Raw genomic sequence first — 27,375 nt, 5'->3', positions numbered from 1 at the left:
GAAAACGGATTTTACTGTGAAGTGTAGGGCTGCTTTTCTCCCAGCTTTGCATTATCATGACTTCCTCCTTTTTTAATCTTTTTTTCTATGATTGACCATGTTTGGGGTTCAAAGCTTCAAAAATAAATCGCGGATCGTCTTTCATCTACTATGCATGAGAGAGTCAGAATCATTACATGGTTTAAATGGATATTTTGGGAGCAACTCTGGACCAAGCAGCTCCTGCTTTAACTGGGAGCCAGAGGGATGAAGCTAATTTGCAAATAATGTTACATGCTGGTTTTGCTTGAACGCAGGGAAAAGCTGCAGTGGCTACTTGTCATTCTTTGTGAGAAATTGAACAAAATGGAAATCAGTTCACTAGTTAAAAAAGAAATATATATATATATATAAATAAAAAATCTGCAGCAGACCAATTTCTCCCGCATCAGGGGAACATCCTAGGACTGCAATTAAGCTGTAGCTCAGCACAAACCCTACAGCTGACTGAGCGCTGAGGACAAACACACCGGCCATCCTTTTCCTGGGAGCAGATTTTTAACTTGGTGAGCTGTGAGATTTTCCTCAGCTCCACTTGAGCCACTTCTTCCTCAGGCAGTTCAAAAGTCAACTTTCCCCTTTAGCATCACTCACGCCTTCCCCCAGGAGCAGGGAGCTCCGGATTCTGCAGCACTGCACCTTCCCAGGGAATCACCTATCGATGACTTTGTGGCTAGTGTCTACAAGGGGAAGCAGAGGAGCTAATATAATGTAATTTTCCATGTTTACTGCATTATTACAGTGGTTGAATCCGCTGATTAGTTCCCTTTTTTTTTTTTTTTTTTGCTGTCTTGTCCTAAGCATCCCTTTTATTTTTGCCCTGCTTATCTGCATAGAGTCATTTATTCACATGGCTGCTGTAACAGCAAGCAGGACCAAAGCTATCATTTCTCCTCCCTTTCACATTTTAATCTTGCAGACCTCAATCTCTGTGATACTGCTATTACTTTGTCCATATCTGATCTAACAGGAACCTGCCATTATTCTTTTTTTTTTTTTTTTGCCTTAAAAAGAGAAAACTAATCTGAGCAAAAGATCATGGTGGCTGTGGCACTAATGATCTCTGGCATACCTCCTTGCAATGAATCCAGTGCTAGAACAGAGAATGTTTGTTTCCCTTCTCTCTACAGAACTGCAGGACTGACCCCTCATGCACAGGCATCTCCCGCGAATAAACAACATCGTCCCAATCTCCTGGGGGATCCATTTCTCTGCCAACTATCTCAGCAGCTCTTCTTATTGTCTTATTTATGCAAACAGTGGAAAAACAACTCAAGAGGAACCACTCTTCAACAACATGACTGTTACTGGTTTATTCAGATTTGCTCCCCTACGAGCTAGGAAAGCCTCTTGCCCCAGTGGTTATTAACTGAAATGAAGAGTGGGGAAATTTCCTGTAATATGAACAAGAACAGAAAAAATGCTCTTCCTTCCTGTTCTTTGAAGATCATGGCAAGACATTTTGCCCCCTGGGCTCCCTAGTGCTTCCCCCCCGCCACTGAGCTATTACCCGAACTGGAGACCATCCACTGAAGCACCAAGCCAAGATGCTCTGCATATGCCAACCACATCAGCCAGAAAGGGTTTGCCTGGGAGAGGCAAGGAGACAAATTGAGGAATCCTTCTACTCCCTTCTCCTGCATCACGAGGTTTTTCAAACAGCGGTCGCTCCCTCAGCGTTCTCACTTCATGTCCACAATCTGCACCCTCACTGTGGTTTGTACCCAGGCCATGCTCTTCACCTCTGCTTGTTGTCCAGACCATCACATGCCCCCCTGTCTCCCAGGAATATAATAAATAAATCAGGGGCCATTTTCAGCTCTTGGTCTGTGGTGCAGGCAGGGATGTGGAACTGCTTCAAAGACACACAGCTCTGGCAGGGCACAGGGTCTTGCCTGTCCCCTGTCCAGGATTTACACAAATGAGACTTCTGGAAATCAAACTGACCCCTTCTCCACATCCTCTGCTGATTTGGAAAATCCCTTGCTCACAGAACTCACAGCTGCCCAAGCTGTAGCACTGCAGGAACCTGAGTGTTCCTTGGTCTGCATGCACCCCAGCACGTGTTATATACACTGTTAATGAAAGATTAAATGTTCTAAAGAGCAATATTAATTTTAAAGCTACTAATATTCATCAGCTGTCCCTCACTTCACCTCACAAGCCTGAGAGCTGTAACAAAAGAGCAAATTCCATCTCAGAGCATCTGTAAGCTGTGGTCTGCAGCCCAGCTCCGCAGCTCAAGGTCCCACAGGCATCTTCTGCAAGTAGTGGGAACCCGTAAAGATCTTCTAATGCAAGCAAGCATAAAAAGGCAGAAATGTCAAAAAAAAAACCCAAAAAAACTCTCTTATCCTTGTCTTTGAAAGTCAGGACTAAAACAAGCCTCCTAGCTCTGCCAACACCGATCTGACTTCTCCTGTGCCAGTCTGCACCCCTGTGACCACCCCAAGAGCCCAGGTTTGCTCAGCAGCAGTCACAGCAGTCATTAGATGATGATAATTTAGTTCCAAGAGAAAGTCTGCATTTCCAAACGTGTCCCTTGCCCTTCTCCTTGGGAAAATGCAGCTCCTTGCAGGAGCAAGAGCCAAACAAAAGTCGCAACAGACCCATCCCAAATCAGTTCTCACAGGACAGGACTGTCTATTGATCACACAACATACACTTTGCCTCCCAAAAGTGGCATTTGCTCCCATCAGAGGTGCTCCATCAGCACCAGGAGCAGGGCCATTTCTGCCCTGAATCCTCCAGCTACTCAGCAGGACAAGCAGAGCAGGAAGGCACCAGCCCAGGCAGGGGATCTGTGTGTCAGAAGGGCACATGTGCAGGTACAAAGCATTCTTTGCACACCAGCAGCTTTCCTGCTGCCTTGGCACATCAGCACTGGTGGTGAATCACATTTCCTTTGTATTTCACTTGGAGGAACAGGGAGAAAGACATAATTCACAGAAGAGAGTCACAAAGAGGCCCACCTAGGAAAACAGGCTATTTTTGGCACTATAATCCCTTTCCTGTGAAGAAGAGAGGGAGGCCCAAGAGACTGAAGGAGCTGCTGAAGCCCAGAGAGGAATCTGCTCCCAGAGCCTGGGGCATAATTCAGATATCAGGGACCAACAACCAGGACTAAGACCCACGTTTAAAGACTGAGACCTGTGTTTCACCACCTGCCTGCCCACCAATCCTGCTGTGAGCAATGCCAGGCATGCTGCAGAGCAAGAAGGTAACCAGGAGCACTCTGTTTGCTTCCACAGACCTTTCCCAATCATGCAAAGACCTGGCTCTTCATTTGAGTGCTAATTCTCCCTCTCTTTCATCCCAGTTTTTTGCAGCTTTTCCACAAATCCAGAATACATTTGAGCGATCAGCACAATGTTTAGTGAGAAAATCGTATGCTACATTTCCGCTTGGCATGATTTTGAAATGGTTAAGCTGTTAAGCCCTGAAAGGGAAGTTTTAAGAATACCGTGAATAAAAGAAGCCAAAAACAAAAATAAACCAACAGCAGCAAAATTAGAGCATGACATAAAGGAACCATTTGGATGGATCCTTTTTTCCAGAGAAATGGTGCATGCTGGCTGCTCCAGTGTCAGGAGCTCTGCAGTTGTGTAGCACTTGGACTTCCATTACAACGGCAGAGAAACAAATGGAAAGTTATCACTAGCACTCAGGAGAGGAAGTTTTCCTAAGCTGTCATCAAATCCCTTACAAACTTCTCTAAACCATGGCCACATTGTCCCTGAGGCTCCCTTTGCCCCACTCTGTCCCAGCAAGGGAGATGCTATCACACACCTAAAGACAGGCAATGGTCCAGGGTGGGGTACTTCACCCAGAAATGCTTATATACCCACATTTTCCAGATAAACTCTTCCAAGGAGAAGCAAATCCTGCCCCAACGTGTGTCTCACACAACACAACCCCATGATGCTGGTCTAAGGACAGCAGGTTCTGCCCAGAGTGTTCAGGGGACAGGGGGCACTCCCCGCCTTCACCAGCCAATTTGATTCACACAGTGCAGTGACAGCTGTGTGGCCCCTCTGTCCCCGTGTCACTCAGAGGTCCCTCCTGAATTATGCATTACCCAGTAATATAAAATAGTGCTTTGCTGCTGTGCACACTGACTCAGTGACTTGTGCAGCCAGTTACTGGGCTGAAGGACACAGCTCAACCACAACCATTTTACGCTGATTTTTGTCATAAAACGTGATACAATGCTGGATCAAAAGACCTCCCAGAATCCATACATGTGACAGTGTCCCACTCCAGCTGTGATACAAAGCATTAAGGTAATGACAGCTGCATTCATACCTGCTACTTTTAGATCCACCCAACCCAGAGCAGCTGAGAGGAACAAGGGCTCTCTTCTGCCACTCCAGCCTCCCCTGAGCCACTGTGAAGTGTTTGCTAGTCAAAGAGCTCCTGCAAGAGAGCCCTCTCACCTGGATCAAAGACATCAGGGCAGGTCATCTACAAAGGTAATGGTGGGGAAAACATCATTTCTGAGCACGTTCATGTCTGCGCACATCTGTGCAGAGGTCAGGCACGCTCTGGGTAAGGGCATCTCCTGTCCAGTTCTGTACCCTGACCCAGCTTCAGCTGGGAGTGATAAAGAAGATGAACAAACAGCCAAAACCAGCCCTTTCCCCCACGCCCTACAACTTCTCTAGCTCAGGTCCTCGCCCCTCCTTCTTTCTGAAGTGCCAAAGGATCTCACACTGGGTCTGCAGTCACAGGATGAAGCCCATGACCTGTACCCCCAAACACCTCAGGAACCTGAGCAGTCAGCCCACCACCTAGACCCACCCTAGGAGGAGTTCTAAGACTTGTCCAGACAAAGCCAACGCCAACCTGAGTCACCACTGGCCAAAGTCCTGCTTCAAAAAAGGAACTGAGCTGCAGAGTCCCAGAGTCCTTTCCTCCTGGTTCACCTTCCTCTACAATCTTGAAACTGCAGCTCCTCTGGAAAGCTCTCTGTCTCCACAAGCAGAAACTTTCATATATGAAGTACTGACAAAACACTGGGATTTCATTTTTATTGGAAAAACAAACAGCATCTCTGCAGCTGTTGATTACCCCTGAAGCACAGCACACACAGGAACAGGCCACGAGACAGGGCACAGCACACGGTGACCTGCAGAGGACTTGGGCTGAGTAAAAAGCACAAGTGCTTTATTGCAAGTCAAGGGCCAGCACTTCCACAGAGAGGATAATTTTACTCTGCACTGATTTTTATCTCACAAACTGTTTCTATGGTGTGGTCTCAAAGAGCCATTGCTCCTCCTCACTCTGGGAGGAAGCCTGGCAGCCTCATCCCAGGACACTGCTTCCATTTCAGGCAGAGGGAGTCATCCCTCTGGATAAGGTGGGTAACAGCACAGTGCTGCTCGTGCTCAGGGATGCACTCACCTCCCATCAACCACTCGTTCATGTGGGTTCCAGGTTACCTTTTCTTATTTCAAACTTCCTCCATCCCACTCCCAAGTGAGCCAGTGGGATTCATGGGAGGCTGGAGATGGATCTTCAGCTGTTGTACAGAATAATACCTAAACAAGTATGCACCTCTTTCTTCCCCCATCTGAAGAGCTGTGTTATCAAGTGCTAAAATTCTTTAAAGAAATGACTGGGCAAGTGTCCCTACTATTGCAGCACCAAATAAAAGAGCACAGGGCAAAAGTAAATGAGTGACTGTGGAGGAGGACTCCTGTCCAGGGCTATTTCTCCACACTGGCAGCGTGGTGACTCTCAGTGCAAAACAACTTCATGACAAACGATGCTGAGAAGGTGCTGGTGAAGAAGAGAAACTGTTTTTCCCTGCCTTTTGTTTGACAAGAGCTTCTGCTGGCACTGGCTCCTGGACATGCATTTCACCATGCCCAGCTGAGCATGTTAACACAGAAGCCCACACAGACCCAGGCTCTGCTGTCTGTGGGCTCCACTGTGGATCAGCTGGGTGACGAGGAAAAGGTTTGTTTGCATTGCTGGCATTTGGTATTTGCAGCACACAGGATGCCACAGGAGTTAACCTCCACACCACACACCTTCCTGAATGCAAAATCCTCCTGCCAGCCCTCTGTGCCATCCAAGGGTGGCAGGGCAAGGTCACAGCACCCAGCTCTGCCCCCAGAGCAGCCAAGGCTCCTGTGACTCTGCTAAAGCCACCTTGGCTGAAGCAGTCCTCAGGCTCCACTCAAACACATCAAGTATTCAGTCCTCAGCACGGGAGCTGGGAAACACCAGGAGAGCCTGGAAGACGAGCAGTTGTGTTATCAGGCATTCATCATCAGGAATGAGAGCACACAACTCAACACGAGTGTCCTCCACTGCCTTCAAGGGCACACATGCATTGAAATTCCCAGCAGATTCAGGGATCTTGTTTGCACTTCCATCACAGCCAGGGCCAGAAGCTCTGAAGGCTTTCCAGGCAAACCCAGGAGTTCCACCAGGACTGGCAGCCTTGGTTTGCACCTGTGCAGTGCTTTGTGGGGGCTCCTGGGAGAGTGATGGAGGGATTTTTGCTATTTATTAATTAGAAGAGTGGTTTACATATTTTAAATGAAAAAGCAGAGGAGATTTTGCTTTTATTTTCTTCCTTCATTTATTTCTAAATTGTTCTAATCATCAGAACTTCTTTCCACAATGAACAACTAGACAGTTGTCATGTTACCTCAGATGTATCATGGCAAGCAGCTAATCCTCTTGGTTATAAATCATGTCCATTTCAATCTCCATTATATAGCCAGAGCAAATTTGTTATGATGCATGTGTCATTACACACCAATGCTTTTCCATTATCATATAACTGGATACCCCCAAGGTTTGTAATTTGCAGTATAATAGTAATTTTTAAAGAATCATTGGTAATCAATAGCTCTCAGCATCACTGTCAGGATCATTTGCAAAACAAATAATAACACTGATCTCAACCAACTTTACAGGAGGGATATTTAATCCCCATGAACTGCATTATGTGATGGATAAGCGAGGAATCCTAGACTATGTATCATGTCTTTTCCTTGGATTAAATATCACTTCAATCAATGCTGCTCCCAGCTGTACAATGCTGTCTGTGTTTTCACTGGGTAATGCTGAAGTATTGTTTTACAAATTGACATCAGCTATGTGCTGGGCAACAAAACCCACGGTGGGGTGTGAGGAGGGGGCACGGCCAGGGGCAAGGCTGATGTGATGCTCGGGGCAGCACCCAGCAGCAGCAAGGCTGGGGGCACAGGGGGCTGCAGAGACCCCCAAAAAGGGCACTGCTGCACCCTGACCACGACCACTGCTGTGGGGGGTGGGCACAGATGGTTCTCAGGCCTGAGAAGCTGAGCAGGGCAGAGGTGATGCTCCCTCCCAGCGTGGGTTTGCCCTGCACAGACCCACCCTGGACACCAGAACGCCCAGCACAGCCTCCCTGCCAAAATGGAATGGGCAGCAGGAGGAAGGGCAGCTCTCAGCCCCGTGTCCAGACAGAGCTGGGGCTCAACCAAGGCACCCTGTAACTCCACAAAAGTGCTGTGTAGTATCAGCTAAGAGGTTCAGCCATTGCCTCAACATCTAACAGGCAGCAAGCAGATTGTACTTACTGCTTTTCCTTTTCAGGATGGAATTTGGAAGGCAACTGCATCCCAGTCGCCTTGCCCTGGCTGTGGTCAGTCTGTCCATCTGCATTCCAGCTCCTGACAATCTTTAATGCAGCTTTTCCATTTAAAAATGGGGGCTCAAACAGCTGATCCAGCCAGACCCTGTGCAAGCAGTGCATGGAGAGCACTCACAGGGACAGCCCTGGCCCAGGGCTCCCTAGTGAACATCTCCCAGGTCAGATTAAACACCATGCCTGTGCTTCAGCAGCCTCACAACCAGGCAGCCCAAGTGACCTGTTGCATGGCCAAGAGCCAGCCAGCACCTGCCCCTTCCCTTACAGATGGCTTTCTGAGGCATTCAATCCACATTTAAATTTTCTACTCAGTTCTGCCTTTCGGAGCTCTCCAGCAGAGCTGTATCTCGCTCCTTGCAGCTGGAGACACCTTCAGCAAAATCTCCAGCTCCTACTGATGTGGAAAAATTCATGCATTTCTCTCCTTGTGTAAGCACGGGTCTGGCATTCACGGCACTTCCCAGAGATAAGCCCCAAATCGCTCATCGCTGGAACCCCGCATTTTGGTAAGGGCAGACAGAGTTGGGATGAAAAAACACCACCCTTGGACCCTAACTAAACACTTCACCTGCTGGAGATTACAGAATCCTATTTAGTTATACCAGAGAGCATTTTCCATCATCAATCTGGCTCTAGGAAGCCAGTCAAATAAAAAATTTTGGAAGGAAGAAGAAATCTAGCTTGGTTTGGTTCATTTTTAGAGACAAATGTGGTTTAGAAATGGGATTAACTGGGATGCCCTGGCACCTCTTCCCGCTCAGCAGCACCTCAACTGGCTGTGCACTCCTGCAAGCTCCTGGCTGCCCCAAGGAAAATGCTATTAAAGAAAACACAGCTATTTTTAAAGCTAGAAGGACAAATTCTCCTCCCAGTTACACCAGTGACCTCGTGACTCTCCACAAGGTTGGGCAGGCACAGCTCTGATCTGGGGCTATTTTGAGCATCCTCCAGAGTCTCCAGGCACCCAGCAGGCAGAAAGCACCAAGGAGCAGGATAAGGCCCTTGTCTTCAGACAGTCACACCCAACCTGTTAAGACAGTGATAACTTTCACCAACAAAAGAATAAAATATGAATTCCCTTTCTAAGTAAAGCACTTTAACCAGCACAACCACTTCCCCCACATGCACATGGGCCTGAGCAGGGCTGGTGCTTGCTGCTCCTCCTGCTGCCACCCCCAGTCATTCATCACACATGCACACGTAGTACAAACTCATTCAGGGCTCTTCTGCAGATGAAATATTTAAATGGTTTATACTTTGCTATCCTTTTTAAGTTAAGATGGAATCACCATAAACAGACTTGGGCTGACTTGTTCTCTCCACCGCCTTTTTTTCCTTTAATATTCTCCCTGCAGTTTCATCAGGCTGCATCCAGGTTGATGCAGGAGCTTCCTGGGCACAATCCCTGCTGGTAAATGGATGGAGCCCCCCTGGATGTTGCAGATCTGGCAGTGGGATGAGGAAGCAGCTTGTGCTGTCTGGAGCAAGCACATGGCTATGGTGTGACTGAGGGGATGTCACACATGAAGAGAGACGCAGAGCCTGGGCTTCCCAGTCAGCTTTGGACCAGCTGGGATGAACACAACCTGCCTTGCCATCTGACCCAGCCTGTGTGTGCTGCACTTTTCAGGAGCTGCTGCTCCCACCCCAAGGCAGCAGCCACATTTTGGCTGCTGGTGACACCAGCAAAAGCAAAATCCTGGGCAAGCTGGCAGGCAAGACACGGCCAACATGCAGAGTTGCTACTTTTGTGCTGACATACCACCCCAAACCCTCAAGAGCAGCAAGCTTGAAGGAATTTCCCAGTTTGTGAGGTCCAAGGAAGATGTAACCACAACACAGAGGCTTTCTCCCTGCTGCCATGCCCAGCTCCCAGGTGTGCCAGGAGGATGCAGACACACAGAGACTTCACCAGGAATCCTGATGGACAATGACTGAGCCAAGCCAGCAGCCATTCTACCCAAATTCATCCTCATGTTCTCACACTGGAGGCCGGGAGCTGCTCCTGGTGCAAGGGGAGAGGGGACACACCCATGGGCAGGGAGGGAAGATCTCTCCTTTCCCTGCAGGAGCCTCGGGATGGAAAAGGCTTACAGCTGTGTCTGCATCCATATGCATAAGAGAACAGGCCCTGATCCAGCACACGCTTACGTCAATCTGCCGTCACCAAGATTTAGGAGAACATTTAAAATTAAACAAGAATTTCCTTGCACTGCAAAACTAAGGACAAAGCCAGCAAGGAAGTCTTGTGGGTAGTGCAGAAGCAGGTGTTGAAGGAACTGGTCCCAGCACAGCTCTGGTACTGACACCCCAGATAACCCCGGGCATGTCACTTCACTGCCAGGTTTACCCACTGAATGCAGCTGCCAGCTCTCTGGATATCATTCTGACAGGTAAGGGGTTCTCAGATGGTCACAGAAAACCTGACCAGCTCAGGAGATCATTTCCCATCTTTACATGCTGTGTGCAGGACAGATTGCCTGTAACTCAGCACCTCCAAGGACCCCACAAGCCCTGGCTCCGAGGAGCTGCTTGCAATCTAAACCACAGAAGTAAATCAGCATTTGCAACAACACTTCAGATTTCACCTGCTGAAAATAAAGACAACAGCTTTTCAAAATAAATAGGGAGAAAAAGCAAGATCAATAAGTGACACACACTTAATTCCCAAGTCAGCCTCATTAAAATGAAGTGTGTTATTCTGTTTACCCCACAAATAAGGGCTATACAAGCTGATGCTGTTTCATGGCTGTTTTGTTAAGGCTGGGACTGGAATGGACAAAAAAACAGTCATAACATGAATCATCCATTCTTTATTGAAAAGCCATGCAGAAAGTTTGGGGCTTTTTCTAAAAGCCAATGTGGTATTAGAGAACCTACAAGCTAGTTCATAACTGGGAAAGATTTTAATATAGAAGAGGACTTTTCTGCAAAACTGTTGGAGAATCATAGAATCATTTGCATTGGAAAATACCTCCAAGATCATAAAGTCCATTAGTGAAGAACAAGATTAACAAACTGACCCACACAGTAAACAAAGAGACAAACTTCTTTGAACTTGGATGAAGCCATGACGTTCACTTTGCTTGTAAGCATTATGGTTGGACTATTTTCCAACCTAAATGACTACATGGTTTCTAATGAAGCTTTAAGGATCTCATCCCACAGACTCATTTCTCCTTTTTCTTTACACATGAATCAGTTACACAAACTCCACAGCCCAATTTCAGCTCCTTTGTGAACTGGGACAGAGGTTGAAGCGTGTTGATTTATTGAAGTTTTCCCCTTGCTCCTTTGTGGTAGATGCTCTCCAGAAGCAGTTGCATTATTCCTGAGCCCAGGCTTCAGCATTTCCATGGACAATGTAAAAAAGGAGCCAGGACAGGTGAGCAACACCAGAGGGACTCAGGGGGGTGTGAATCCCCATCCACCCTCTGTGCACCCCTCATTTCCAGCCCCACCTGCCTGCTCAGCAGGGCTGGGCAGAGGCAGAGCTCCTCCTGCTCTGCTGCACAGCTGGCAAAGCACAGCCTGCTCCTAGCACAGGCCAGGTCCCTGCAGTCCCTACAGGACAAAGGCTCAGAACCAGGCAGCACAGAAGTTCAATGGTGCCAGAAAACACAAGAGACTGGCTTGAACACCCAGATTTTAAACACAAAGATTTCCAGCAGCTCTCCATCCCCCTTGGGGCGCACACCAGACTTTGCAATTCATTGTTCAGCACCACCTTCCCAGGAGACAGCAATGGACGTGACATTTCTGCAGTGCCTCCCTCACCCCCAGCAGTCAATCCACCAGCAGTCCCATCCCTCATCCCACTGCTCCTGATGGAAATCGAGTCTGGCACACTCCTGATGTCTGCCCACATCAGCCTTTGTGCCTGCTTCACCCTGAGCAGGTGAGACCAACACGAGGGTTACAGGGTTTGCTTTCCAGACTCATCTTTTGGCAGGAGTAAAGCAGAAACAGGTGTTTTTACATTGCAAATCAGATGTTTAATACCTTTTTTTAATCATTGCCTTTTTTGCATTGCTTTAACAAATCCACCCTTCTTTTTTGGGGGGCAGCTCAGAAGGCTGAGTGGGAAGTGCCCCTACAGTGCTGCTCCACACACCCCTGATTTTACTCCAGGCCAGGCATAAATTTCTCAGCACAGTGATGAAAAGAAACTACTTCAACTTCTCAAGTGTCACAGGCTTTTTCCTGGTAACCAGACTGACCAATTGTTTATCCTGGAGAGGGAAGGGTTAATTAATCATGTCACAAGATGAGCCCCTGGGCCACACAACTACCATCTCCTGCTTGGTGAAGCACCAGCATTAAAGGAACCAGCACTGAGCTGAAGTTAAGACATTTATCCTTTGACAATACTCCATTGCAACAACTTTATTTTGATGATACGGGATGATTAATGCTTACAGCCACTGTCATTTCCTTTGATAGATTTTTGGGGCTGTGGAGTGACATTTGCTCAATGCACCTTTCCTGAAAAGCTGCACTCGTTGTAGCGTGGAGGAGAGGGATGCTCCATGCATCAGCCATCAGTAACCTGCCCCTGCCAGCTGCAGGTGGCCAGGAGAGATACCGTGAGGAACTGGGGGATGCTTACAGAAAGCTCTGACTGGTAAAGGCTGTGCAGTGAAATAAACAGCCAACATTGTAAAAACAGTGAGAGTTTGTCTTTCTTAGTAGAAAGAAAGGAGACTGTTGGTTGCAAACACCACAGCCAAGAGCTGCAGCAGATTGTTGTTGTTTTTTTTTTTTACCACAAACATGCTGGAATCCTGAGAGAGACTGTCCGGGGCTGAGTCGCAGCCACAGCAAGCTCTCACAACTTCTCTTGAAGGCAAAACAGATCCAAAAAAATCAGACTGATCAAGACAGACAAATGTCTTAACTGTAGTCTTCACTAATTGCAAAAAAATCCAACCCAGCTTGGAAACCTTAATCTTAACCTGTACACCTCTGAGCTCCCCCCACCTGTAACATGAGGACAAGAATATTAACCTCACCCGGCTGCTGCAAGGTTCTCCTAATCAATCAGCTCATTAATTCATGCAAAGCATTAGACAGGCAGCAGATGGATGGCTTTACACAATAGTGTTTTCTACAGTGAAATATTTCCACTTAATTCTCCACCAGCAGCTGCCTGCCCACACTCATCACACCAGCACGGAGTGGTCCAGGCTCACACAAGGACACACGTGAGTTCCAGAGCAGCAGCATCTCCCCTGGATCCAAACAGCACCCAGTGCCACATGGAATTCCCTGGCTGGAGACACCCTTTCCACAAGGCTTCTTAACAGACTTGATTTTCCTCATATTTAAAAGCCGTCTCAGGAGCGTAATGATTTTAGATTCACTGCCGGCCGCAGTCAATCGATGGAGCGGCGGCTGCCGGTGCTGAGCGGGCGGTGATGAATGGGGCTGGGGAGGCCGCACCGCTCGCCTCCGAGCCACAGCAGAGCGTGGGCACAGGGCGGGGAGGAGAAGCAAAGCCAGGAACAAAAATGAAAAGGAAGAAAAGGGTTGGGGGGGTAGAAAAGCCCGAACTGCTCTCTGCGAAGTTGGGACCATTTAGGGCTGGAAGGCGTTGCTTGGAGGGAGCAGTCTTGGCTGGCGTTGGTCTCCCTGATCAGTTACCATCCTCTAACTTGAATAAAGCAGGTAACACATTTTGTCTCAAGCAAGTGCTACCCCAAGCCTGGCTCCTGGTGAGGACAGAGCCCTGGCACCAGCACCCACCTGCAGACGTGCCCCTGAGCTAGTTCTGCTTTCCAGGAGCTGCCGGAGAACAAATGCCCGAGAGATGCTCCTGGGAGCTCATCTCCCCTGCAGACAGAGCAGTGAAGGGCACAGGAGCTGTCCCCAACCTTCCCCGTGCAGAGCAGGCAGCCAAGCCCCACGGGTGGCACACAGCTCCCTGTGCCCCCCATCCCTGCGCGGCGCCAGGTCCCGGGAGGAGCAGCCCTGTGTGTCGCACTCACCCCAGAGGGACAGGGAGCACCCATCCCTGCAAGTACCATGAGTTTCCAGAGAGGAAAAATATCAAATAATCCCATTTGGGGGAGCCCAAAGGGCCTAATCCTGCCCCAGCATGCTGCAAATCGCCCTGCTCTACAGAGAACAGATGCTGTTCAGCATTCAAAAGGAGCTGCTTCAGATCTGGGCTCTTTTCCTCCCTCTTCCTCCTATTACAGGGTCAGGTCAGTGCTGTGCAGCCTGTCAGCATAAAAAAAAAATATTTTAAAAAAATCATAATACAGAAAACTGGTATGCCCAAAGAAGCTGCAGCTTGTGGCATGAGCATCACAGCTGAGTGTTACGAGTCTCACAAGCCAGAGAGGGGAAAGAGTCGAAAATGAAACTCGCCACACCAGCAAAATAAAAATATGACGCAGTAAATTAATGATGTTGCTCCAATTTGAGAAAACACTAATTAAGAATGTGTAATTGAATTAATGCATTATTTAGAAACCCCAGCAAACCCTGAGTGGGAATATAAAAACATTATAGGGTTCCTTTGACATCAAGCCTCTCTCATACCTCACTACCCACAATTTATTTTAATGTCACCAGAATCTACAGATTTATTTATGTCCTTCCATTGACAACTGCTTTACATTTATCCCACATATCAATATCCTCTCCCCTCAATTCCACACACTCAAGTGCTCCATATGGGATGGTGATCACCATTTGATAAGTCATAAGTAAGTGCAATTAATTAGCTCAGCTCATCAACCACTTCCCCTCCCAATGCCCTGCAGCCACAGATCTGGGTCTAATTTGTTTAGAGCCTGGAAAAACATCAAATACCTCATTAGAAAAGAAATCCATCTCCTAGAAATACATTTTTTCGACAGCTTCAAGTGTCGGTTTGCTCCATGTTACACTGGGAAAGGTCCATGCAGGATCTAAACCCAGCCCTGAATAGGTCAAGAAATTAATATCATCACATTGTGAAAATAGAAGAAAACAGTATCTCAGGGAAAAGTCAGCCCCTCAAATGTATCACAGCACCTGTGGAACATCCTGAGATCATGCATCTGCAGATGAGATGGTTTAGGAGTGCTTTGGATATTTAGCAAGAGGCTTTACAAACATTATTCTTCCCTCATTTCGAGCCCTTCAGAGCAAGGGTTAGAGTTCTTATTATCATTTCTAGGAAGACATACAAATACACCAAAAAGAAAAAAATTAATCCAGTTAAATTGTTTAAAACTGCTAAAGACTCTTTTAAGGAAAGGAGAGAGAGAAAAGACTGCAGGCAAATCCAAATTCATATACATACATATAGCTCTGGGAAAGGGAAAAAGAAGCAGCACTAAAGTGCCTTGTGTTAGGTATGAGCATACACTGTAGCAAATTATGTATGCTGTTTATAAAACATATTGGAGGACTTTTCCCCTAAAAGATGCCATAGAGAGTATAAGATTTTATGATCTCTGCCTGTCCATTTTACAAAGATATACACAAACAAGTAGCCAAATCTGCCTGCAGTTTAACTCCATTAAATCCAATGAATGAGTTTGGCCCACGAAAACTCTGCACTTACTGTAATAAAGTTAAAAGCTGATAGCAGCTGATACAGTAAAACACATACATTTCCATACACTTATTCCCGCAGATTTACAAATACAAATGAGTTCAGAGATTGCCCTTGTCCAGCTCATAAAAAAATGCTGGAATTGGAAAGAAAAAAAAAAAAACCAGATCTTGGAGATTTTCCCACTGACTCCCTCTAAGCACAAAGGAGAGAGGGGTGGGGGAAGTCAGCAGAATTGTGGTCATCTGGCTTTTCTGAGAGCTCTGAACACATATGATGTGTTAGAATAATCCCCTGATGGTTTGGTCCCCAAGAGGGGCAGGACCCCACCCAGCAGGAGCAGAGGTCACAGCCCTGGGACCCCACTTCTCCCTCATCTGTCCCCAGAGAGGACAAGGAGTTCTCAGGGCACAGATGTGGCATGCTCTGCTCCCTGAGGGAGCTGTCCCCCTTCATCAGCTGAGGGCTTTCCTCATGAGCACTGGTTCTACAGCCATGGGGCCATCTTTAACTGTGCCTTGAACTTCACATTGCACAGGGGACCAGACCAGGGAGTGCAGAGATTTAAGCCCAAACAAGAGATTCAAGCCTGCCCTGACTGATAGGCATTTTGGGTTTGTTTATTGGGGTGTTTTTTTAAACACGCAGCTTTCTCACAGGCTCCTGCCATAACACCAACTCCCACCTCCACCTCCCCAGCTTCCTGCTGTGTCCCCCCAGCTTCTTTACCCAGGCTCATAAACCCCTGCAGCCTCAGTGCCACCTTCCCCAGACCCTCCTGCCCCAGCTCCTCACAGTGCAATGACAGGTCCCCCTCACCTGGAGCTAACTCTCACAACTCCTTTCTTTGATATTTATTATCATTTGCTCCTATCACAGAGATGTCTCAGGGACTGAGATAACCTTTGTGCTGGATACATACACTCCCCACTCCAGCAGCCAAATAACACCTCATGAATCATTTCATGCTCTTTGTCCTCTTTTTCCCCACCAAGCCCCTGGCACTGCTCTGCACTCTGGACCAAGGCTCAGAGTCTCCAGTCCCTTCACCCCGAAGTCCTCACAGACCAACTGCTTTCACAGCTCTGCCTCCCTCCTCACCCACACTTTGGGCAGTGTATGACTCCACAGCTGTCCCATCGAGCTCCACACAGCTCCTCTCCTCCCCACCAGCCTCCTCTGGGCCCAGTTTACTGCTGGCCATCAGATCTCCATCTCCCCACACCCAGATACTCCTCCCCAATGCTGTCCTGACATCGGGCTCGCTCCAACCCTCCCCAAACCCTGGGTTTGCAACGACAAGAAAATCCAGCAGCTGCACGAAATCGTGCCAAACACTGCTCAAGGCTGTGCTCCTTGCTCGTACCCCCTTTACAGCCTCCACAGTAGCTCCCCATCTCCTCAGCCCTGTGCCTCACAGCCTTGTTGGTGACTCCACAGCTGCCTCCCCAGTGCCCAGATCAGCACAGCTCACCTGCAGCAAGCCCCCAGCCCCACATCCTCCCCTCCTCAGGCTCCTCACTGCCCTGCAACAGCTCCTTCAAAAGTCCCTCTGCTCCACCAGACTTCCCTGTGCCCTTTGCTGAAAAACCACATAATCCCAAGCTTTTGCTTTACCTGGAGCTAACACCAATTCACAGAAGGTGCTGGCAGCTGGAATGTTGCAGGTGATGCTGCGCTGCTGTGGCTTTTCTCAGCATGAAATCCTGGAGCAGCCAGCAGCGAAGAGCATCCCAGTCAGCATGGCTGGGATGCTCCTGGGTGCTGCTTTCTGTGTCCCTCTGGAATGCAGGGCTTCCCTAACATAGCCCACTCACTTATCACCAGCACATACATGGAGAAAAAGTATTAGAAAAAATTGCCCAAGGATGGGGCTGAGACTTGATGAACAGATGGGACAGCTCTGGGCTCTGCAGGGCATGGACCTCGTGTCCTGTCCCCATCACACCTCCTCCAACCCCAGTGTTACACCCAGAGCTTAACTCATAAACCTCAAAAGCACTGACCACGTCCTGCTGTTTGCATGCATCGTGCACTCCTGTGTTTAGCACAGACGGGAGAACCAGAATACGTAATCCACTGCTCACAGTAACAAACCTTGCACCTGGAACAAGCCAAAAGCCTGACCTTTCATAGTTAAGCATCCTAGTGAGAGGTTAGATCTTGTGTTTTCTGATCATCAAGCAGGGAAGCATTAGCCAGACAGGGAGAACAAGCTCTTACCTAGACCTGATTTCTCTCCCCTCCAGGGGATCCTGTAGGATATTTCAGTTCTGCTCACTGTATGATTCTTCCCTCCCCCAGTAGCTTGAAATCAGCCAAATTCACAATCTAATCTGGCCAGGAGTCAAAGGGGAGAAAAATCAAGTCCTAATGCAGTGGCTTTGAATGGGGAACTGAAGCCAATCAGAAAGGCATTATTGATCCCTGCTCGGAGCACCTCGGTCAGGGAGGGGGAAGCTGCGGGCAGCCGCAGAGCTGCCCAGGGCTGCCCTGCCAGGCCTGCAGCGTTCCCAGCGGAGTTCCCAGCGCCTGCCCGGGCTGGGAGCCGACCCCGGCCGGCACGACGAGGGCACCCATCACCCCCGTGCCGCCGGTGGCGAGCAGCAGCAGCCCCTGGCGAGTACCAGCCCCTGGCGAGTACCAGCCCCTGGCCAGCAGCAGCCCCTGGCCAGCAGCAGCCCACGTGTGTGCGGGAGCGTGTCCCGTGTGCTGCCTGCAGCGCTGTGTTTGTGTGCAAACACTTCCAGCGTGCATCGCCCCGGCGTGGGCCCGTCTGCGGGGCCCGTCTGCGGGGCCAGGCTGCTCCACGGACGGGGTGAGCGCGCCGAGCGCTGCGCGCGTTCCAGCGGCGTTAGTGCGGGGCAGCTCTGCGGGAGAGCCGGGGCAGGGCAGGGCAGGGCAGGGCAGGGCAGGGTGTCTGTGTGTGTGTAGGGCTACCTGTGCCGCACAGTCCCCGCAGCAAGCAGGGACAGGCAGCGGGTGCCTCAGCGCGGGCAGCGGGGCAGGGGCGACCGAGGATGGCGAGCAGCCGGACGAGGCTGAGCTCAGTTCTGGGCATCCCTGGGTGCGATCCCGATGATCCGGCCCGCGTCAGCGCTGGCTACGGGCTCCTCTGCCTTATGTAACCACGGCAGGGATGGAGCGCCGAAGGGGGATGGAGACCGGGGGCAGAGGGGCTCCCCAATGAGCCCCGAAAGCAAAGGGGCCGCGGCAGAAGCTGGATATCCCGGGCAAGGTAACTCTAGACGCCCGGCCGAGTGGCGCTGCCGCCGGGCAGGCTCGGGGCTGCCCCGGTGCGGAGCAGGTCCGGCCGCCGGGGCCGGTCCCGCCGGGAGCCGCCGGGTCTGCCCGCAGCCCTCCAAAGCCGGCGAGCTCGGAGCGGCAGCACCGGGGCAGGAAAGGAGTCCTAGAAGTTTAGGGACTCCACATTTTGCAAGGAGTCAGGAGGAAAATATGCTTCCTTAAAAAAAAAAAAAAAAACTAAAAAAAACCAAAAAGCCTATACCCATGCAGGGTCCCGGTAGCTCCTGTCCCCCTTTGGCTGTGCCCCCCAACCTGCCATCCCGGGCACGGCGGGGCCGTGGGGCACTGGCACCCCCTTACCTGCCGGCGTCACGTCTGCTGCTGCCTGCCCTGCTCCGGCTCTTCCTCCTCCTCTCCTTCCTCCTCCTCTCTCCCTCTCCCTGCTGCTTGGGGCTCTTTATGGAGATTCATTCATTCATGCCTTCCCATCGGTCCCTCAGCCTTTCCCTGCCTCCCGGAGGCAGACCGTGTGACGCCTCGCCCCTTTCCAGCCACTTTCTGCTGTCACAGAGCGGCGCTGCCCCAGCCCGGAGCGGCGGCCGGGCTGGGACACGCGTGGGCAGCACCGGGCCGGGGGAGCGTCCCCCAGCGCGGGGTGAGGGGCGTGGGCGGGCGTGGGCACGGCACCGACCCGCCCTGGTGGGTACAGACTGTCTCTGGCATCGTAGCAGGGGCGTCCGGACGGCCCCAGGGCTTTCCGCTCTGCCCTGCGCTTTCCCCATGCCCACGCCATGCCGCTCCCACCGAGGAGCAGCTCTGCGGACAGGGCACGGGTGGGTCCGCACCCTCGGCCATTCCCCGGGCAACCCTCGCCCTTTCTTTCCCTCTCTGCTCGCCCCTCCAAGCTATTCCAGCTCGTCTTTCCTCACCCTCTCCCGCTGGCTCCGCATCCCGCCCCGCCGAGCGCTGCCCCATCCCCGCCGCGGGCAGAAGCGCCGGCTCCGGCCCGGGCCGGCGGAGCCCGGGTCACCGGCCACCCCCTGTCCTTCGCACCCACCCCGCGGGCCGCTCGCTCCTCCAGGGTAAACTTCATCCCTGCTCCAGCCTTCCCCAGGACGGGGTCCCCCCACTACCCAGAGCTGCACTTCGGGGGGTTGAAGACACGCTCCAGGTCCCTACCGACACCACCCCGCTGCCATGGCAAACCCAGAGGGTCTAGAGGAGTGGGAGCCCTGCTTGGTGTCAGGCAGCACGGCGGGAGGTGCTGACGGGGGATTTTAGGTGCTAAATTCGAGCGGATTGCCTCGTCTCTGCGAAAGCAGGGGGTTATTCTTTCCAGGCAGGCAGGGCGGAAAAAAACATGCTTTTTAAAGACATCGTCGGAAATGTGAAGAGCAGCTCCCGGGTTTTAGCGCTGCCACAGCATTCGGAGCGATAAACCCTCAACTTGGGGTGAAACCCCTTAAAAACCCTCCTAGGAGCGCCCCGCCCGCTCCCGTTGATCCGCGCTATTCCTGCGCCGGTGCCACCCCCTTTGCATCGGTGCCATCAATTTCTATTACCGATCGCTTTATTCACCGCTGCAAACTTCTAAATATTTAATCCAGCGCGAACCGGCGGCGGAACGCGCGAAGCCGACGGGAGGAGGCGAGTCCCCGGCCGGGGAGGCGGGAGCGGCGGCTCTGCCCCGGGGGAGCCCGGTGATGCCAGTCCCCCCGTCCCCTCCCTCCGCGGGGCTTTCCCGGGGCTGCAAATCACAGCCCGGACGTGGGCAGCACCGCAGGTCCCCCGGGCTGCCCGAGCCGGAAAGGCAGGGATGAGCGGAGGTGCGGAGGATTCTGTCCAGGGAGAGCTGGAGGAGGGAAGGGCTGCGGGGGGACACCCCGGCATCTCCCCAGCACCGGGCGCGGATGCCCGGCGGGTCCCGCCGCGCACGGGACGAGCAGCCACGCTCCACACGGAGCGGGACGAGGACTGGGAACCGCCGGGGGTTTGGGCCGGTTGGAGAGATGCTGCCCGGAGAGCGGAGGCTGCCCGCATCTCCCTGGTATCCCTGGGTTCCACGCACCGCCCCGAGGACCCTCAGACCCGGCCGAGCCTCATTTAAAACGCAAACAAAAAAAATTCTTTGGCAACTCCGCTGCGCCGAAGGGCGAGTGCCCGGTCCGACGGGCGACTTTGTCGGTGCTTCGTGCTCTGCCTGTATTCAGGAACCGAGACGGAACTTTACGGCAACATCTGTCATTATAATTAAAACTGCAACACACCCTCCGGGAAGGAACACGTTCCCGCGTCGTCGTGTGTCCGTTCCATCTCCCCCCGCCTCCCCACCTCCACCGCCGCCCTTTTCTAAAAAAAAAACCCCAACAACCAACCAAGCGAAAGCGGCTCAAACTCTCAGGCGGGCACCTGCCCCCGACCTCCCCCGAGCCATCGACGGCGGCAGCCGCACCCGGAGAGGTCCCGGGGACCGTCGCCCTCTCCGGAGCACGGACACCCCCCTCCCCGCCCTCCTCCACTAATTTTCTTTAATTAAAGCTCTATGTGCGGCGCGTTTGGCGAGGACAGAAATAGCCGCTGAAGGAGCGCGTGTGGGGGGAGGCAGGTCCCAACTGCCGGCGTGGGAATGCAGAAGGGATTGGGGGGCGGGGGGAGCAGAGCCGGAGAGCGGCTCTGCCACAGCTCCCACCCCAAGGTTCGCAGCCTCCAGGGTTATTTGGGGTGAGGGCGACGCTCTGCCCTGTCCGAGCGCTCCGTGCCGGCATTGTGGCGACCCGGGCGGAAGACCCCCTGCCCCCGAGGCCGTGCTACTGCCCGCGGCACCGGCTCTCCCCCCGGAGCACCGCGGCTTCCCGCAGGCACCAGTTGCAGAGGCTCCCCCGGGGGATGCTCCGGCTGGGGCGCACCCCGCCGGCGGAGGGAGACCCCGAAGTGGGGATCCCCCCGCCATGGGCGGGGAGGGAACACGGGCCCAGCGGCCGGAGGGGCTCCCGATTCCGTAGCCCTGGGGAGCTGCTCCGGCCCCGATCTCCCGCTCGCCCTGGGGATGAGGACAGCAGGAGCAGCCCCGGCCGAACTGGGGAGGGGAGGGGAGAGCGCCCCTCTCCCCCCGCCGCCGGAGCCCCAACCTGGGCTGCAGCCGCTAAAAGTTTGGCGACACGGAGCGGCCACCGGGGGCTGCGCGGGGCTCCCGGGCAGCGCGGGGCGGCACCGGGCGCGGGGCCGGAGCGGAGCGGGGCGGGGGGCTCCGCTCGGGGTCGGGGGCGGCGGGGGGGGCCCGGGCGGGCTGCGGCGGGGGATGCAGGCGCTCCTACCTGCTCCGGAGGCGGCTCCCGGCGCTCGGCGGCGCGCCCAGCCCCGGAGCGCGGTGATGGGCGGCGGACGCACCCGCGGCTGCGGCTCCCCGCGCCCTTCCGAGCGGGCGGGCCGGGGGCAGGAGGCGGGCAGGGAAACGCAGCCGGAGCCGAGCAAATCCCAGCGCTGGAGCCCGGCCTCCGAGAAGAGAAGGGCTGCAGCTCCTCACTGCGTCAGGCGAAGAGCCCTGCCCGTGCAGGCGGCGCCGGGCAGCGCTGCCAGGCCCGGGGGGCTCCGCTCGGCACGGCTCGGCTCGGCACGGCTCGGCTGGGATGGGATGGGCACGGCGCGGTTCGGCTCGCTGCGGGCCGGCTGCAGGGCTGCGATGGGGCACGGTTCGGTTCGGCTCGGTACGGCCTAGCACGGTCCGGTACGGCTCAGCACGGCCGGTTCGGCTCGGTTCCGGCTCGGCATGGCACGGATCGGTAGAGCTGGCCGGGGCTCGGTGACGGCCCGGAGCGATAATGGGCTTGGCCGGCAGAGTCGGGCTGGCAGCGGGGGCTGGGGGCTGTGTGTGGATGACACTGAGTGTGACACGGGGTGTGTGACACTGTGACACTGGGTGTGTGGCACTGCGCGGTACCGTGTGTACACGACACTGTATTTGTGACACTTGCATGTGTGTGACACTGCCCGTGTGAGTGACACCTTGCGAGAGTAGGGCTGTGAGTGTCCGTGTCAGGGACATCTGTCTTTGTGTGTGTGTGTGGTGACACCCTGAGGGGGTGCAGGGATGATCGTGTTTGTGTGTTGGGGTGTATCTGTGCAGTGGGAGGGTGCAGGGTCCAGGGTGTGTCTGTGTCTGAATTTACACACCCGGGTCTGTGTCTCTGTGAGCCTGTGCGAACATCTCTGTGTGTCCCCATGTGTGCATGACAGCCACCCCGCCCCTCACACCAAATCTGAACCTCCGTGGGCCAAATCGGTCCCTGCTGGCAGCACGAGGACTGGGACTAGCCATGACACTGATGGGGGGGACAACGACCCCCACCCACAGCTCCCAGGGGTCCCCCAGCCCCTGTGCTCAGCCCTTCCGAGGCATCCTCCTGCCTCAGACCTCCCTTCCTCTGTCCCAAACACTGCCATCCTGCCTCCCCATTTTGGGCAGGCTTTTTATGCTGTTTTAGCAACACAAGACACCTTTAATCAGGATGATTAAAGTGTGGCTGGCACTGAGCTGGCCCTTGGAACCGAAGTGCTCTTCTCTCTCCCCAGACACTGTCATTTGAGGTAAGGACTAGCCCGTGTATTTTTTGGTGATAGTTGGAGATGTCTCAAACCATCTCCAAAACCACCTCCTAGGCAGCGATTTTGTTTTGCAGCTCTGCAAGAAGGTGGCAGGGGAGAGAGAAAAAGATGGGTGCAGGAGAGAAATTTTACTCCTTTCAATTTAATAGCAACAAGACCAACAGCACCACAGCCAAAAAACCTGAAGCGTGGAGTAATAGATCTGGGAGACAGCCTGGGAACAGGCAAGCAATGGCCCCTCTCCAAATGGCAGCTGGCAACCTGGCACAGCACTCAGCTGCATTAGACACACGGCCCAGGAAAGTGCCCGTGGGAATGCAGGAGATACCCTGCATGATGGAGAGGATGGGCATGGAGAATGGATCCAGCATCCTCTCTTCCACAGCTGTGACCCAGTCCCCAGGGGCTTGGTCTCTGGGTGAGTAGGTTGATCTGAGGTTCTTCCATTCCCCTTCACAACCTGTGCCCACGCCCTTGAAGCATGGAACACCCCTTCCTCCCTGAAGCAGGGATATCCCATTCTCCCACGTCCCATGGGATGTTCTAAAGGCAAGGAATTCCCATTGAAATTGCTTTGGACTAATAAATACCCAGGCAATGACATGAAATAGCAGGGGCCACCATGAGGGTGGGTCTGGGGTCAAATGTCTTCCTGGGGAGATGACAGATAAGAGGTCCCATCCCTCCTCTGCCTTTGCTGGAGAAGGAACAGGCTGGATTTCCTGGGCAGGGAACAGATACTGCCAGGTCCCTCCTGGTGTCAGAGCAGGGTGTTCTGGGGTTCAGCCACACAAACCCTGCGCCAGCCACAAACACTGAGGGCTCATGCCAGCCCTGGAGCTGCAACTGACACCTGGCAGCTGGATGAAGAACTGCCCAGAGGGGACACGGATACTACTGGCACTCCTTTAGAGCTCTTCACCCATGGAGGTCAGCAGTGAGGAGAGAAAAGGTTTGCCAAAGGCTCTTTGCAAATTTGCTGCCTTTGTCCGTGCTCCTCAGGGTTGCTTTGGGAGAGGCAGCCCCAAAAACCTCAAGCCTCACCCATGGATCAAGAACAGGCTTTGAGCAGCATCATTTCTTCCAGCTGCCAGGTCAACAGGGGGTGGAAAGACTTGGTGCAATCAAACAACTTTGCAAACCAAGATACATTAATAAGAGGAGTAAGTACTTCTGAGCAAGCTGTTCCAGTTCTTCTGGGAGGAAGTGACGCCAATCCAGATTCTGGCCCCTATATTTAGTAAAAATCTAAACCAGACATTGATAATATTATTAAAGACAGGAAGGAGTAAAAGAAGACGTAGCCGTGCTGGGATGACTGATCTATTTATGCGAGATGGCGGGAGGGGGGCTGTGAGAAAGGTGTCTGGGGTCAGGGGAGCTTCTGTGAGCCCCTCCCCTCCACCAGCAGAAGATGTCTAACACAGCAGGCTCAGGCAGTCCTAACCCAGTTTAACAAGGAGAGAGAGGTGGTTAACAAAACACTGGCTGCTTCCCATGGCGATGTGGAGGGGGCATGGGAATGAGAGCTCTTCTGCTGCCTTTTTGAGAATCACCTGGAAAGAAATGCTGGCCAAAGGACAGAGTGTTGGCTGGGCACTGCTCCATTTGCCCATGCAGAACGGGGAGGTGTTGAGTAAGATAAGGAAACAAAGTGTGACTTTGGGTAGCGGTGTCTCTTCTGTCCTTGCTCAGGGCAGGGACTGAGTTGTTCCCCTGCAGTGCCCACAGCAGCAGGGCTTGACTCTGGATTCTCCTTGTGTCACAGCCTGGTGTCCTTGTGGAGAGGGAAGGGCTCACCGAAAGAGGGGAGTCTGGAGGGCAAGGTGGCAATGTCACAGCGTGGGACTGCCTTTGTGCAGAGCCTGGGGGAGAGTCACAACTCCCCACCACACCTCCACGGGACCCCATGTTGGCAAGGGGTGGAGGTCAGGTGTACTTTTCTTGGGTATATTGTTCATCTTCCCCCACAAAAGCAGTGGCTTCAATTGTCTTAAAAATCACCAAGCACCTGAAGCCCCACAGTGAGACCCTCAACAGCAACGACCCACCTTACACAGAGGGTGAAAATCCAACCAGCCCTGCTCCACCTGGGACCCCTGCCAGGGCTCTGCCTCCAGCTCCCCTCTCTGCTGTGGGCATCTGAAATATGCACTACAATGGGGAGAAAAAAGGGAGGCTGATCCCTGCAGGAAGGGTGTGATCTCCCCCTCTGCATCCCCACGAGACTGGCTGGTGTCCCCTGGCTTGGAGGGTGAGTAGATCTGCCCAGCCATGAGTCACCAGTAGGATGAGGGGATGCTGCTCTGCAGTACCCAGCGATGCACCAGCTTGGCTGTAGGTGACTTGACATCCAAGGGATAATTTTTTTCAGCCTGAAATACTTGTTCACTGCTGTTGTCAAATCCTATCTAAAAATCATCAGATTATTTAGAAAACAAAAAATGACATTTTATGGGCTGTTAGTGCTGTAAGTGGACTAAGGCCTTATGGTATTTAGAGAGTGTTTGGAAAACAACTGCAATATTTACATCTGGGAAAGTTACCAGGCCCAGGCAGAAGCTGCATTTTAAAACATTTTTGTTTAACATACTCAGCCTTGGTGATGACAAATATTACTGCACATCATTACTCCAATTTTTCAAGGCATTAATACCTCATCCATTGCAAATCACATCTGCTGTAGGCTTGGCAGCTTGGATGTGTTTTTATAGGTCCTCATTTGTTCTGAGCTTCTCTTTCAGTTTTGACTTTGAAACTCTCAAGAAGTCAATGAAAGTCGCAGGAGGTGACAGCAGTGGGAACAGGGGACTCCTGCCAGCCCACAGCCCAGGTGCAGAGTGATTGTGCACCGTGAGTTGCTCTGCTCACCACCTGAAGCTGGTGGGGACACCCAGGACTGGCTTGGTCTCTGTTCTACCCTTCCTTGCTGGGCCTGGCAGCTGAGATGTCCATGAGGACGGTGCAGTTCCCACGTAGACATTCCTGCTCACCCATCTCCCAAAGCAGAGACACTTCCCTACCCTGTGTGCTGCTTGTGTTGACCACTAACTCTGAAAATGGGTTTCATTTGGTGTTCTTCATCCTTGTTGATGCTGATCACCGTGGTTGCATCCCTGTGGAGCCTACATCTGCAACTCTGGGTTCAGTGCAGCACGGTTGGATGTCCTTCACCAAGGCCTCAGGGGACTCACCCCACTGTTGATGGTATCTTTTGGACCTTCTGGATACCTTGACATGCCATTGTAATGCAGATTGCACAGCATCTTCCTTGTGGGGACTTCAAAATATAGACAGAGTAAATAATTCACAACAAGCAAATTCTTTAAAGATCTTTGTCTTTTTTTTTGTTTATTTTTTTTTTTCTCTGTCTCACACAACTTGTCCATTAAGAAAATGAGAAATTCTCCAGTGCACTTGTTAGATGCTATTCACAAGTCCCTTTGGAGTATAACTCTCAGCTTGTGAATGCTTTCAAAGCAAGGAGTCTGTCACCAAACCTTCAAGTGGCAATTCTATCATGGCCTAGCAAAACACATATTTCAAACCATGCATCCCAGGGCAATGTCCAAAATCCACCCTGCGTGCTTAGCCATGTCCAAACACCAGTGTGTGGAGAAGGAAGCCTTGTCTGTGTCCTCCTGGCACTGCACAGATCCAAGCACAGACATTGTGAACCCCAGTTTTACAAGTGGTCACTGGTTTGGGGGCTTCATTGAAGACATCAAAGCCATGCTGTGGGTACCCAAGGTTCAGTCTCCTTTGTGGTGGTGGTGGAGGAGAGTCAGCCTGAGCCTGAAGCTCTTCACAGCAAAACCCTTTCATTGTTGCTGTGCACTTGGTTGTCCCATGCTCCTGGTGTCCATGAGGACATCTCCAGTGACCCTTTGCTTGAGGAGTCTCACCTTGTCATGCATGAGGGGCATCATCTGTTCCTCAAAAGGCAGGGCCAGTTCAGTGCCATTGGTCAAACCAAGTGATGCTATTGCAAGGCTTAAAATTAAGCTATTCAGTTTAGCCAAAGCCATCCCTGAAGCTGATTCCAGCAAGAAAGGTTGACAGGGAGCCCATGCTTGCCTTGGAGACATGTAGATGCAGCAAGACTTTCTTTTTATTTACAGAGCATCAGATTGCACATTCCCTAAGAGCTCCGATTCATCCCTCTCAAACCCTAGAACAAATATTCCAAAATCAGTCTACGGCATGGGGACAGGCTTTGTTCAGTGCTTTGAAAGAGAGCAGGTAAAGTCATTACCCTCACTTTGCATAGCAAAAAATGATATGCATA

General features: G+C 52.2%; 1 protein-coding gene across 7 annotated transcripts in view; it reads right to left on the bottom strand.

The window, feature by feature from the left end:
• The window catches only part of ELFN1 (extracellular leucine rich repeat and fibronectin type III domain containing 1), a 104,731-nt gene extending 82,707 nt beyond the window's left edge, over window positions 1-22,024 (bottom strand). For 5 of the 7 annotated variants that reach the window (XM_072935494.1, XM_041719059.2, XM_072935493.1 and 2 more), the window contains exon 1: window positions 18,846-19,083. The gene's annotated coding sequence lies outside the window, so the exon portion shown is untranslated. Of the gene's footprint in view, window positions 1-18,845; window positions 19,084-21,799 lie in introns of those variants that run through there. The other 2 variants (XM_032750984.3, XM_072935500.1) reach the window with 1 other exon arrangement.
• Window positions 22,025-27,375: the final 5,351 nt, after the last annotated feature.

This window comes from Taeniopygia guttata, chromosome 14, assembly GCF_048771995.1.
Source record: "Taeniopygia guttata chromosome 14, bTaeGut7.mat, whole genome shotgun sequence".
NCBI classification, from domain to species: domain Eukaryota; kingdom Metazoa; phylum Chordata; class Aves; order Passeriformes; family Estrildidae; genus Taeniopygia; species Taeniopygia guttata.
Note: the sequence above shows the minus strand (reverse complement) of the source record. Positions and strands in the feature narration are given on the sequence as shown.